The sequence below is a fragment of the Cyprinus carpio genome, chromosome A13 (genome assembly GCF_018340385.1).
Source record: "Cyprinus carpio isolate SPL01 chromosome A13, ASM1834038v1, whole genome shotgun sequence".
Taxonomy (NCBI): domain Eukaryota; kingdom Metazoa; phylum Chordata; class Actinopteri; order Cypriniformes; family Cyprinidae; genus Cyprinus; species Cyprinus carpio.
This window is the reverse complement of record NC_056584.1, coordinates 179,096-194,942: the sequence shown is the minus strand read 5'-3', so window position 1 is coordinate 194,942 and position 15,847 is coordinate 179,096. Positions and strand designations below refer to the sequence as shown.

Below are 15,847 nucleotides of genomic sequence, written 5' to 3'. Positions count from 1 at the left end.
TACATTACAAATCGCAAATGATTAGCATCAGCTATGTAATTTGAATGTAAATCATTCATATTGTACTCCTGCTGCAAGTCATGTTATTCAACTCCTTGATTTTAACAATTTGTCATATTTAAGTATTCAAGTGATACCTGTACTTGTTTTATTTGAAATCTCAGGATTTGTACTGTGAGAACTGCAGTATATATAAATTACAAATGTACCCGCTCAGGAATTACAAAGAGCTATAGCTCTGGGATAAAATGACAATGACAAATATACACTGGGAGTTACTGCCAAAATACATTTTGTACTTGTTAACGACAATGGTTAATGAGAGGCAAAACAAAGACACAACATTGTTTTAGTCTCTGTTGCAGTTTTTTGATAACTTACAGGTTATGACAGAATGACAAAGGAAGCTTAAAGTGATTAAATGCATTATTTGCCCTGGAAGGGTTTTTTTTTTAGAGAGAGAGAGAGAGAGAGAGAGTAAAAACCTTCCAAACACTAAGGGTTTTTAAATTAAAATTACTGGCTATAACATGCTATATTGCAAACATTGTGCCATAGTCCCATCTTGAAAATGGCTTAACCTTTGTCATCGTTACTATGGACACTAATGGATGTAGTCGCAAAGTGTGTGTGAAAAAGAGAATATGTGTAAAAGAGAGAGAGAAGAAAGACAAAGGCATGCTTGCTTTAATAGTGCTCTTTAGAGGATGGCATGTGATTAAAATCTTGTATCAGCAGGTTAGGCCTAAAAGGAGCAGTAATGGTCTCTGTTCTGATCTCCTAATTGAATTTGGTGAGGAAAATTTAGATCGTTTAGATAAAATGAAGTTTATCTGAAGGTCCATACAGTGCTTTGGTTTCTCAGTGTTTTCTTATACATAAAGAAACCAAAAGAACACACTTCAACGCCATGATCCGAGTGTTGTCAGTTTAATAACTGAGGTGGTGTCTCAGGGTCTGATCACAAAAATCAGTTTCATGTCCACGGGTATATTTATGCTGTATAGTGCAAACATGCATTTTCTGATGCGCAATAAAAAAGCATCTCCTACTGTTGCTAATTCAATGTAGTGTTCAATCATGCACAGTAAGTTGCATCTTGGCTTTCTTGTGCTAAGTTACACGTCTACAATAAATTACAGTGGAGGGCTTTAGTCAGCACTTCTTGGTGAGGCGATTCAAAGGACAACCGTTCATTTCCTGAGTGATTCATAATGCTTAGGTTGCATTACCTTACACAGCATTTCATCTCTGATATATAAAACAACTGCCACACCCTCTGGCCTTATGATCCATAATACTGATAGTTTACCTCAATTGTACAAGTGACAGATGAGGTAGCAAAGGGTATTGTAAAGATAATTTATTTTTGTTCATTTGTTTATCACTGTACAATAGTTTTTTGTTTGTTTGTTTTTTTTGTTTTTTTAATTATTTATTGTCTTTATTGTCACTTTTGATTAATTTAATGCATCATTGCTGAATAAATGCATTACATTCTTTAAAACAAAATCTTACTAACCCCAAACTTTTGAATGGTATTGTATGTTGTAGGTTAAAAAATTTTAATATCTGAATTTCAATTGGTTAAATAAAATTAAAAAAAAGAATCAAGTGAAAGTGCTTCTGACAGCTATTGTTGAAATCTTTTCGTTAACTATATTAAGCATTAATGGGCTTTATATTTGCTTAATATTGTTTTTGAATATCTTTTCATTAATTTTTTTTTTTTTTTTAATAATTTTCTGATAAAATTTTAATCAGTCTTACTCACTGAAGCTTTCAAAGCCATTATTGAGTGAGTTAAGAACACACACCTAGCATGTGTCCTAAAGTTATTATTTAGGCATTTTTAGATAAATATCACAAATTAAGTTTAATTAACAAATAAAGCTAAAATGATGCCTTATAAATCTTCACAGACTACCAAAGATATAATGTGCCAACATCAGATAAAGTGCTGCTTTATCAAAAAGACTTTAATTCAGCATGCGTTTCTACATCTATGGTATGACTTTTGGATGAACATCCTCAAAGGACGCAGATGAGAATGGGTTGCATGTTAAATTTTAATAGGGGTCTATTACGAAGCACATCTCCTGGAGTATTCACAGATGAACTCAATTTAAGGCTCATAATGGCCTCTTCATCATATCAGCAGAATTGTATTGATCATAAGGGAAAGCAGATGGATTTTCATATTACTGTGAGGCCTCCTCTGTCATGGCTGTATGAGCATTTATAAATCATTTGCTGTCTGAAATCGAAAAATAATGAGAAAACAATGTTTTAAGGGCACACAATATTTTATCATCAGTTACTACACTCTGAGTGACAGCATTGTTTACAGTTAAGTGTGATTATGAGGATAAAACTAATGTTGTCAGTCATTCAGCAATACAATAATGCATTTCCTACTTGTCAATCAAACAGCCAACTTTCCAGCAACTGTAGACAGACATGCACCAGATGTTTTCGTGTGTGTGTTTTCATGTGTGTGAATGTCTTTTTCCATGTACGTTGCAGGTCTCACAGTAGCTGATCTTGTGATGCCTTGGTGAGCTGCCAGCATGTGCTTAATGAATCGATGGAGAATTATTACTTTCCATTTTTGAGATTAAAATGGAAAAGAGTGGGACTTCAGTCCAACAGTTTGGATCTGCCTTCAAAACCATACAGATTTAAGGCTTTTCCAACCCACCAACATTTAAAATGCTTTGCCCATGCCAATTAATCTTTCTTTCTCTCAGAGTATACATAAAGCTTGTAATACTTTAAAAAAGGCCTGCATGATTAAATGAATACAGATTCCTCTATGTATAGAGACCCAGCAATGCAGTAGTTTGTTATGGAAATGTTAAAAGAGAACAATTGTTCATAAAAAGCCACGCATACACAATCAAATTCATTTACAAAATCAAATGTTTCTTGATGCAAAAATCAGAATTGCTTTAAATTTTGCATTAACCAGTCCCAAAAGCACACATAATTATCAGTAGTGATGCACAATAGTGTTTAAATGTATTTATTTATATATATATATATATAATATCTATATATATACATAATATTATATATAATTTATTTAGAGTCAAAGGGGATTCAACTTTAAATCCTGACCAAACAAATTCCATCTGAACTGCCAGTGATGCTGTTTTGTTGTGTGGGAAAGACCGTCTTTTCTATGAGAAAATCATATGTGTTTGTACCTACAGTATTTGTGCAACTTATTTTTCCATTTTTAATAATAATTTAGTTGCATTGACAGTCCACAAAATCAGTGGTGCACATGCCTCAGTTTGATTGCACTGGCATTATCAAAGTACAATAGAAACCAAGAAGATTCATTACAGTTGTTGTCCCATTCTGGCTGGCGGTGACTGATACCAGACAAAGAGTGACCTGCATCCTTCAATCTGCCCGCTTACTAACATAGACTGTGAACTTTTTCTCAAGTAATACGAAAGTGTTACATATTGAAGTCACCAAATCCTCACTTTGCAAATGAAGTCAGTTACCCTCTGTTAATGATGAAAGAGAGAAAAACAAAATTTCTGATCCAGGGTCTCACAGCAGCACATTAGGACTGTCAGGGTGAAGCGAGGAGGGCAGGGAGAGCCGTGTGACAGGTCAGTGGAGAGCAGTGCTCATACTGTACATTAGCCAAAGCAGCTTAGCCGTCTGGCAGGATGGATGTGTAACTAAGTTAACAAAAATGTTGTGATACTTTCCAGTGATCCAGTGGCAATCATAATATCTGGAGCCGTTGAACAGAGGTGCACAGAGCAAAAACAAGCCTGGCGTTAATGGTCAATTATCACAGATAGGGTTTCATCATGCCAGCTGCACAGTGGATTTTATGGAACTTCATGTAATGTAATTACAGCTTTTACCCTAAAATGCAAAATTTACTCTTTCCATATCTAAGACCTCAGCCTGTGGATCACTAAGAATGATGTTTAGAAACAATTCCTTTCCCCCAATATACTGGAATTCTAAATGCAACAAAATATCTATTACAATTCATTGAAAATTATTTGACTAATAATAATCTATTTTTAACATGGGCACTAGTGAAGATTTTGGTCAGTCTGTCTGTCCTTAGGAACATAATTTAAAGAACAGCAATCATAGAAAAATATGAATTATGCTTTTTTTTCTATGGTCCATGGAAAATCTAGTAAAACAGTCCCCACTTTTGAATAATAATTACCCTACCGTTTCTCCTTTCCACATTTAACTCACATCTGAACAACAGTAAACACAGAAACACTTTCAAAGCATTAAGACGTTGATTGTAAACTAATCTTTCCTGCAAAATTACTGACTGCGATTTGCTGTAGAAAGTGTGTGTATATGGGATTTAATTGACAGATACCATTAGTCACTGAACCAATTAAAACTTCCTTTCTCCATGCACAGAGGTGGAGTGTTTTCCGCCTTTTTATTTGATTTGTTGGATCAATGATCAGTATTATATTGTTTCTTGTGGCCCCGCCTTGGTACGTGCCACAAAGAGGTATTCAATTAACTAATGTGCAGATTACCATCAATCTCTCGATCTATATCTCGCTCTCACTCCCATCACCCTCCCCACCAACATCTCCTCAGATAAGCATTATTAGTCTCCGGCAGGATAGATCACACTTCTAGAGTCCTGCAGTGAAATACTTCTCACCTCAGCCTGGTCTGGTCAGCAAAATCATCATTAGCCTATGTTATGAACATAAATCTGCTCTTCAGTGCACAACACACTAGAAGGGTTCAGACCTTAGATGTACAGTAATATCTTATCTAAAATGTATTTTATATTCTTTGCTACTGGTTTCGCTGGTGTATTCACAGTAGTAGTTCTAGATTTTTTGAATTATATATTATTAATAAAATTATTTAATTAACTGAACCAGGAAATAAATACATATAGTTTTCCTGGTGTATATACTGTGAAAAGTACATTTCAAATGCTTAGGGTAGGTATGTTTTTTTTAATATTTTTATGCTCACCAAGGCTACATTTTATTTGATAGTAAAAACACCAATGTTGTAAAATAATATTACAGTTTAAAATAACTTTTTTCTATTTTAATATATTTTAAGTTTTAAACTGTAATTTATTCATGTGATGGCAAAACCTGAATTTTCAACAAGCAGCCATTGCTCAGAAATCATGATAAAATTGCTAATTTGATGCTCAGAAACCTTTCTTATTATCATCAATGTTGAAAAATAGTTGTTCTACTTAATATTTTTGTGGAAACCATGGTCATTTTTCTTTTCACGATTCTTTGATCTATAGAACTTCTTAAAAAAATCTGTTAGGTTTTATAGTTAAATGAATACACATACTGTTTATATCTCAGTTTAAGTAGTTTCTAATTTATGTTAATTTTAAAAGTATGTATATTAATTATAAAAGTTATATATAATGATATTTTTCAAATATTATATACTTACATGCTATTATCCCACGATATAGTGTATTTTTAGATAATTTATGTCAGGACAGAAAAGGTCTGAATTCATAACTATTAAGAAATCCCTGTTAAATCTTTGTAAAATCAGGACAATATTTTAACAGTAATGAATCCATGAGAAAAGATATAGAATCTATATGAAAAGCACTCGTATAGCTAAAGAAACAAAACCCACCATTGACTTGCTGACTACTATTAAATGCAAACCTATTAAAATACATTATATATAAGTGTGTTTTTCCATCAATAATCTGTAATAGTAATCTTGTATGTTTATGTTTTTGTGTGAATAAATGTGTTAGTATCCTGGTCCTGGCTACGGATACCCGGAGTGCTCCAGCATTTGGGTTTCACCTATTTCGTCCTTTGGTTTTACTGTCCTGAGTGGATCTTCATTGTGTTGCTGGAGACCATGTGGTTGTGTCTCACTTTCTTACTGCCTGTTCCGAACTGCCCTATGTGAATTCATTTTAGCATCAGGCTTTGACCATACTTTTGTGAAGGAGATTAACTGTCACACTCACAAAAAACAAACATAATATTGAATATAAAAATCCTGTGCATTCAATAATTAATGTGTAAATGTGTCTGTCAAGGCTGAGGTAACTGCAGTTCATCCCTTTATTAACATAATAATAATGTCATTCATACATCAAGCTAATTCCTCGGGTGACACAAATGCTGGCATTATTACACAAGTGCACCTCTGAGAATATATGTGGGATGGCAGTAATGTTGTACATTTACATCATCACGACATGCGCATATATATGCATTGCAATATGGTCATTTGTGTCCCCGTTGTGTTTGTGAGATGGTGAACGCATGAGGGTGCGGGCCGTACAAGCCCGTGTTGTGTGTTTCTTATGAGATCTGTGATTTATGAGTGTTTGGCGGCTGCTTCAGAGGGGATAATTAGCCAATTTCAGTTTGTCATGTGCACTAAAAGGAGGCAGGGAGAAAGGATTCATCTTCCTTTATCTCTCTCCCCTTTTTTTCTCTTGTATCCGCTCATCCTTCCATTTACGTCCTCCTTCTCCTCTCCTTCAAGATTTTTTACTGTGTGTCCGACCCATCATGACATTGATGATCACATGCAGAGCACTGCTAACTCTGCTTGAATATAAAAAAACATTTTGACCTCACAGTCATTGTCCTTGTGTTGCAACACAGTGCAAGCCTCTAATTTTGCTAGGACCAAAGGCACTTCCATCTAAATAATTAAATACTAAAGACTTTTCAAATAAATGTCTTTTTTGTAACTGTTCCCATTGGCTGTTTCCTTGCAAAGCTTTTTTGGAACAATATGTGCTATGACTAAATAAACTGAATAATGAATTATGTTGCCATCAGATTTTAAAATAGTAAAATAGAAAAAAAGTTATTTATAGTAATATTTCACAATATTTCAGTTTTTACTGTATTTTTGATCAAATGCAGACTTGGTGAGCATAAGAGACTTCTTTCAGAAACCAAAAATCATACCAACATCAAACTTTTGATTTGAATGGTAGTGCATATTACGTTGTATCTCCACTACTAGTGGTTATTTAGGAGCTGGTGGTATTGGAGATGATGGTTTCTACCCCAATTGCACAGAACGAGCAGCCACATATATAGACAGGTGGTTATTTGGGGACGACATCTTCTGATATCCAACATGCAAGGTGAGAATCATTAACGATCATCATTAACCACTTCAGTGCTTTAAATATCTAATACTGAATACTTGATTCTGATAGATCTGTTGGCTTTCTTATATATAAAAAGAACTAAAATGTATATTTGACCTTTGCCCCTGGCAACCAGTTTCCTACACTGTGATATTAATGTGTCTCTTGTATTTCTCCATGGTTTCAAAATCAATTTATTGACTGACTTAGTGACTAGTCATGTAGTAAGCTTCACACAGAGGATTATTTGCATTAATGGCCTCACCGATTGTAAATTATCACTTGCTTAAGTGAAATCACAGCTAGTTATAATGATTAAAATGGCATTTATATTGATATTATATGGATTAAAATAAGAAAATATATAATTTCTGTTTAAGTAGGTCTTATATCGTACAATAGAGCCTTTTGAACTAGAGGGTGTACTGGGTACAATTAATTGCATAGTCATGGGATTTCTTTGGCATGCAGGTAATTGAAGATACAGTATTTCAAATTAAATATTGCTATTAACATAAATAATCCTATAAACACATCTGAGTACTAGTTAATATTGAGTATAAGTAATATTGACTACATTTTAGGTACAATATGCACAGTTATTCTGTTGTTGTGATGAAAAGAGCACAAAAACAGTTCCAATGCAACCTAACATAAATGGGGGGGGGGATCAGAGAACTAGCCATATAAATAAGACAAAAAAATTGTTAAATATGTAAAAAAAATAAAAATTAATTACAAATTACAAAAAAAATAATCAAATTTACCTATTGAAGGACAATGCACCAAAGACAAGGACATCCAGTGACAAATGACAGACAAAGTCTAAAACTAATCCAAAGCCCAACATGTGACTTCTCTAAACTGTGTATTTCACAGACTATAGATCATTGATTTTTCAGCATGTTCTCTTCTTGTCTCATTGATTAATTTTACTTTTAGTTCAACGAGCAATGACAAATCTATAATATTGGCCTGGATTTGCTGGCAGCTCTCTTAGACAAACAGCTGTTCTGTCTCAGCGGTCCTTGCTGCTCTGGACAGATGTGTGCGTCTCTGGCAAAGGTCAGAAAAGTTTCTCACCCTTTGATGGAGACAGTGCCCCGGTGACCAGTGAGAACTAGACGTGCAAACTCAGTTGCACTGCTGAAATCCCTGTGGGCGGAGGCAAAAAACAGTTAGCACCAAGCCCGTCAATCAACATGTCTTTGAGATCACGGCAGGGGTCGGCCTCTCTCCGTCTGTGTCCGTCCGCTCCAGCGTCCTCGGCTGAGGCTCATTCGTCATCACCGAATTAATCAGTGAGCACAGCCAACTTCACAGCCGTGCATTGCTGCACGGGGAGCATTGAAACTTGAGCTCTTTTTCAGGGCCACAACGGCCACTCACATCCTCTCTCTCTCTGTCCGAACATGATATCAGTATGACGTATGATAAGCATTATTTGTCCTGCTGTTTATTTGCTGTTATTACTTTAGTTTACTTATAGGATTATGACCTATTTGGCCCACAGTGCAAGCCTAATATGCACCATTTTGCTTGAAAAAGTGAAAAAGTTACGTATTTAGTCTAATACTGGAAATAATCTTTGTGTCCATAGGCTGGAAAGATTCTTCTGTTTTTCATAAAATGAATAAAGTTATCCTGGCACGATTCCTACTTTGGGCCCTCATCCTGGTATGTGCACACACACTTATATGAAAAATGAAAAAAAGCAGATTTCAATAGCAGGTACTGCAAAATACAGCAAAGCCCTGTATGTGCAAATATTATATTGCTTGTAGTTGTAGACAGTTTATGAAATAGGTAGGTGTCATATGATATGTTATTTGCACTGAATGAATTCCAAGGCAAAGATTGTTATCACACCCCTCTTGGGACTGAACTGGATTGGTTGTTCAGCTCACAGATGTCTGGTTGTTTTTTTTGATTATTGCATAATAATTTCCACTGGTTCTTTGTTTAAACATGCATGACAAAAAAAGTTTTGATTTAATTATTATTTAGTTAAAAAGGGTTAAAAAGTTTAATAGCTTAAAAAAACATACTTAGCATTAAGTTTCATGTTGATGATTAATGACATTTGTAAGTCTAATGAGAAACGTTTTTTTTTTTTTTTTTTTTTTTTTTTTTTTTTTTTTTTTTTAAAAAGCTGATAAAATAGTTGGATGTCCTGCATATAAAATTGTCACTTTAAATCACCATTCAAGTTTGAGGTCAATGCAGTTTTTTATGTTTTTGAAAGAAGCCTCTTATGCACACCAAGGCTGCATTTATTTGATCAAAAATACTTTTGTCTGAATGTAATGCATCTTTATTGAATACAAGCATTGGTTATTAAAAAAAAAAAAAAAAAGTATATAATAATTTTTCACTCTCAGGAAGAATTATGTAATTTTGAAGTCTATTATTTTTTACACATCCAGCATTGAGGTCTCTGGGACCCCAAACATGTAAAATGTCAATTTCAGATCAGTCTTAGCAGAACATGAGAGTTAAACTAAACTATGACCTTTGTGCTATAGGTTGGCACTGAGATTTGCGTTTATGAAACAAAAAAGGGATTAGATCTTAGATTGAGATGACAACAGTGAACGGCTGGCAGATTTGAGGGTTAAGTGCTCCATTTGGGTGGTCCCACAGACAAAAGGAGCAGAAGCTGGGCTGGGTGGGAAGTGCATGAGGATGCTTAAACCCCTGTCTCAGGGGAAATGGCCATGTGCTACTAGAAATGTTTTCCAGGGCAGCACACAGTTCACTTACTGCTTTCCTTCCCTTGCAGAAAGGTTTTTTGATTGCACCATGTCGGGTTAATTAACCCTCTCTACATTCCCACTCTTCCCACTTTTTTTTTTTTTTTTTTTTTTTCAGTTTTAATGAGCATGACAAGTTAAGCAAGCTCAAGTTATATGCAGTGTTTAAAGCGAATTGTGTAGTCGTTTATTCAGGGTTATTAAGCGAGAATCATGTTTCTGCACAACGCAGCATTGATCAGAGGATTTACACAAAAGGGGAGTTTACGGGATTCTTTTCCATGAAAAACCTTGCCTCTGTGTTTTGTTTTGGACTTCTGGAGGCAGAGCTGCTGGAATGCCCTCTCTAGAGACAACAGGTGCTGATGGAGGGGTTTTGTCTGGCAAACTAGACATAAAGCTGTGGATGATGGGGGCAGATGACCTGCATTTCTCAGCAATGGCTTCGCTTACGGGCATTCTTGCACAGCTGGTTTTTAATATGAGAAAGAATGTTGGAGCTTAGCAAAGCTTGTATCTCATTTGTTTTTATATGTTAAGGACTAAAGATTTGAAGTTGGGCCATGTATATGAGTGTGCAAATTTTTCTAAATGTCCCTTCCATAAATTACATCTGTTTTATGAGTACATTTCATTAAATTATGACAGACATATGCACCTCCAGAAAGCTGACACAATGTCTGTTCTTACTCATAGGATCTCTCTTTTGTGCCAAGATATATATCCTTTATACTTCATTGCTTCCTAGGGAGCTTTATTTTGGTTGTTTTTTCTTCACATTGATTTTTTACTTAAGGTATGTAATTATTTTGATGTTTAAGTACTTATCCAAGCATAAATTGTAGAAACAACTATAAGTAAGCCATTTGTAGGTTGAACCTTTTCAGAAAAAACTTCTGCACAAGCAAAACATTGCTTTGTTTGTTTGAACCTGCCCCAACAACAGCTACACTTATCCAATGGTGTGAATTTGGGGCGGGGCTATCTGTTTATCCAACTAATGAGAGACAAAGGGAGTGTTTGGGAAACCTGTTTGAAAACAGTGAATTTAATTAAAAATATTTGCTTATTACATTTGCATATTCTTTTTTATATACATTTTGTAGTCTAGTCCTTTACGTAGCCTTGTGCTTGTGGAATATGAGATTTTATTTTAACTTATTTTAACTTGAGCACTGCTTTTTGGAATGGCGTGTCATGCGCGAGATGCTTCAAAAAAATGTGAGGTGTGAGCGCAATGGTCAAACACGTCAATCAAGTGCATTTTACATAGGAAGACAATGGAAGTGGAATGGAAAAACATGTTCTGTGTGAACCAGCCCTAACATATACTGTAGTCTTTTTTAACAAACATAGTGGATGTTTTGTGTTTTTTACATTTATAAATGTTTACATCCAAGCATATTCTATTTATGTAAAGCACCACTGTAGTCGTAAACTACTGTATTTGCTGCAAGGTGATTAATAAAGCTGTAAACTAATCATAAGTTACTATAAATCTAACAACATTTAGTGAGGTTTATGCTTAAATCATTTAAAAAAAATATTAAAAAATCAAAATGTAAGTTGTTTTTCTTTTTTGTAATCAGGTTTTTACTTTATTTTTCTTACGCCATTGTTAACGTTTTGTATTTGTGTATTATATCTGAAGGATATTTTCTTTTATATACACATTTTAGTGTGTACCCTAATCACAATTCTCCTCTTCTTCTCACAGTGTAGATTTTTGAGTGTGCTTTTTGTTAGCCCAGACCCACAGTACGCAGATGCCTGATCCCAGTATTTTAAATTTCATTATTCCCAAGCTCTATGACAAATCGGGTCATTATAACTGTATGTTGAATCATATTGGCCCAGCATTATGGGGCCACACTGCTCGGGGTGCTGAAATAAATGAACAGAGATCTATTTCACTTTACCTAGAGGCACAGCATGATAAAATAAACTAGCCAACAGCAAAAATTATGCCACTACTGTTCACACACTGCCTTAGTCTCTGATTTTGCAACACAAAGATGGTTTATTTAAAATATAGCACTTGCATACTATTTAAATAAATTCTTCTTTTTTATTCAGATTTAGTGATAAGCAATCAAGTTTTCGAAGATAGAATAGCAAGCTGTTTGGAAATAGTCCTTATTTGTATATGCTGTAAAGCATCTGTTGAAATGTCTTATTCTTTTCCTCTAAACTTTTCCCCAATACTTCATCCCTACCCTGACGTCAGTGAAAATATGGATTGTGGATCGGACCACAGAGCATATAACTAAGGATTCAGGCGAACAACAAGACCGCTGCAGGCTTCATGCTTCACGATAAATACTGCGCAGCCCATAGCACAAGCAAACAATCAATTATCATTGACATCTCTGGAGAGCTCATCTTGAACTGCCTCTTGTGCTGTTAATGTGCTCTACACACACGTTATACTGGTTAAACAAAAATTACCTCCCACCGTATCAACGGTCATAAAACTGTGTGCGTCTAGAGGGAGAGAGTTTGTCTTGTCATCGTTTGTCAGAGTCCTTTGTCAGATTGTGGGATGATTTGAAGCCGTTTGTGCTCCGCCATCCCAATAAACAAGAACCCTGAGTTAATTAAAGTTCAACGATCACTACTCCGCAGTTTTAAGATTGAAAATTGAGTGATTGCCCCACATAGCAATGATTGTCCCACATCCTGCCTGCATAGCCTGGAGACTCAATCTAGAGCCAGTCAGACTATTTCCACACCATTGATTCTGTCATCTATACAAATGATGGATATCCTCCTAACAAGCAGGTTTGGATGCTGACTGTCTATTATCACAAAAGGCACAATGTTGCCTTAAATGAGCCTGTTTTAACAAAGATACTAACTTTTTTTCAGCTTTTAAGGCAAGACGCTGAAAACAGTGTATTCATGCCCTAGTCAATTTAAAAAATTTGGGGTTATTTGGATATTCATAACTTGTTGTTTTAGACAAGTGGAAAGAAAACATACATAATAAACTTTAAAGTGTTTATTGTATTTGATCTATTTGCTTTTGTTTTCTTAAAGGCTGCATTCTCAAAATGAGTTTTTTCCTATGCATTGAGCCAGAAATCCCAACTTGAGTAGCACTTACATACACCAAACTTTACATTTAAAATTTTGAAGGTTATTACAGAGGGTTCTGTCCAAATATCATTTGATGATTTTATGTTTATTTCCTGAAAACATGGTGATTTAAACAGCATTTTCTGATTTATAAAGAGATAAAAAGAGATATCCAAAATCCCCCTGTAAAAACCTTTAATATGTTAAAAAAATAAAACAAATATTTTGAACCATGGCTTTATCCAATGATTTCTGTTTCTGAAATTTATGCAAATTTGTGCATATTGAATTAATGCCTCATTTGCATATTCAAACATATTTAAGAAAACTTGTAATACAGAATGTTTGCAATTCTTTGTCATCAGTAAACTTGGAAAGTATGGTGATATCGATTACTTAAATTTATACCTAATTACCTGGGGTGTTAAAAAAATTGCAATGTAGAAATGTAACACTTGAGAAAAACTAAGAGCTTTTGCAGCAGCATGAGGAGATGGATCTGTGTTGCATGTGTTAGTTTGAGGGGTTTCACCTCTCGGGAGCATCATCTAAACTACTTGATTTTTTATGGCGGTGCTGCATTTGGGTTGTCTGATAGTGCTTGCTTTACAGGTCTGCATTGATTTGAAATCTGTTTTATTCAGATCCTCAGGGAATCTCTGCAGCCATCCTTTCTAAGTGCACAAGAGACAAAGGATTTATACCTGTCAATAAAAACCTTTGGTAAGTGCTTCCTGACCCTCTAAATCCAGCTACTTCTCCATCTACAAAAGAAGGGATGAGTCTCCAGCAGGCACAAATCAGAGGCTGCTAAAACACGCGTTTAACTTACCTCTAACGACAGAACGTCCTGTAAATAATCACCCCCACTGGCACAAGAGTGAGACGCGGCGGGTGATACATACACTGTCCAACTAGATCACTCTTCTTTACAGCCAAGAGAGAGTGAGCAGTTTTATTTTCCCAACCATATATCTTGCCAAACTCTGGCTTATCTCATCCGCCTGTTGTGAAATTGAGCAGGATGATGTCAGCGCTACATCTTCAGAACGGTGCACATTAAATTATTTGTCATCTAACACCTCAGCATAAATAATGGCATGTAACTGAAATGTTCAGTAGGCATCATACGATTGTTGATCTCTACATGCAAAATAATAATAATTTAAAAAAAGAATTTTTGAGGTTTGTTATAAGCAAAAAAAAAAAAAAAAAAACTTAAAAATAAATTTAAATAAAATTTGGTATTATTTTGGTATTATTAATACTATTTATGTACTGTGGTAAATATACTGTATTATTTATATACTATTATAGGATTTTCAGATTTCAGTTTAATTTTATTTTAAGAATCAGTAATTTTGTGTGCTTATGTCAGTTTTATTTTTTATATTTTTTAATTTATTTTTAATATTTCTATTTATTTTTCCAGTTTTAGTCATTTTAGTACTTCAACTTTAACTGAATTTTATTTCAGTTCATTTTTATTTAAAGTTTTTTTTTTATTTAATATTTTAGAAAATTTTATTTAATTTCACAATGGTTACAAAAACAATTTTAATGGTTTTAGTTAACACTTAACACTGTTTTGAGAATATTTAAACTGGGAAACAAGGCAAAAATACTGATTATTTTTCCTGCATAAATGTTTTTACATAAAATTTGACCTCATTTTGCCCCTTCTGTATGTGCTCTACTCTACCTGTTCAAGTACAGGCATACATACCTTCTTGGATTTTTATGGGCAGTTCATCATACCAGCTTATTGAGCACCTGTGTATGTCTGTTTTTATTCCTAAAAGAGTTTTTTTTTTTGGATTGACTTCAGCTGACATAAACGATGCTCTGGGACACAGCCATTTTACATTAGATAAAATTCCATTGAGCATCCTGGCACTGAGAAACACAGAGGCACATGACTTATTGACAGTACTGAGCAGGTGCCAAGCCTTCACTTTGGATGCTTATGTTTCTTATTGGCTTCGTCTAAGCACAGAAACTACTATATGTCCATCCATTATTTAGATTTTCAATAGCACAGTGCACTTCTAAGGGTCATTTTTGCTGTTTTTGTGAGCAGATATATCTTAAAGATATGTGTCTGCACTATATGTTTTCAATTGCTGTCTTGGTCAAATGGTTCAGATCCTACAACACAGATCTGCTGTCGTCTTCAGGACCCTGTCAGTTGTTACCTGCATGGGCTACATGTCCTTTGTGCTGCTGGGTGTGTGATGTATTTTTTTTTTGTAGATTTTAAGGAATGGTGGGGCGGCCAAACTTTCATTTATCCTGGTATGAGATTTCTTTTCTTTAAAGGAGTAGTTTTCCCCCAAAAAATAATTTCCAGGAAATGTATTCACCCTCAGATCATCCAAGTTGTACATGAGTTTGTTTCTTCATTCAGAAATTTAGTATACATCACTTGCTCACCAATGGATCCTCTGCAGTGAATGGGTGCCGTCAGAACGAAAATCCAAACAACTGATAAAAACATCACAATAATCCACAAGTAATCCACACGACTCTAGTACATCAATTAACATCTCATATTCTCTCATGAAGAAGAGAGATGAAGAAAGTTGAAGAAGCTCATCTACATCTTAAATGGCAAGAGTAAATTAATTTTCAGCACTTTTTCATTTTTGGGTGAACTATTCCTTTAAAGCATAATTTTATCAGTCAACCCAATCTGGAAAAGCTTGCTGTGCATTTGTTTGCAAGGATGAACTCTATATTTGTATATGTTGGACACTCTTTGCTGGGATTTTACTTTCCTTTCAGCTGGGAGATGCGTTTTCAGGACACTCACTGGGAACAGCTTTTCCAGAACATATGCGGTACTGTTCTTTGGGTCTTCATTGACTAA

General features: G+C 34.7%; 1 pseudogene; it reads left to right on the top strand.

Moving 5' to 3' along the window:
• Positions 1-15,847, top strand: part of LOC109078937 — a 26,213-nt pseudogene extending 10,366 nt beyond the window's left edge.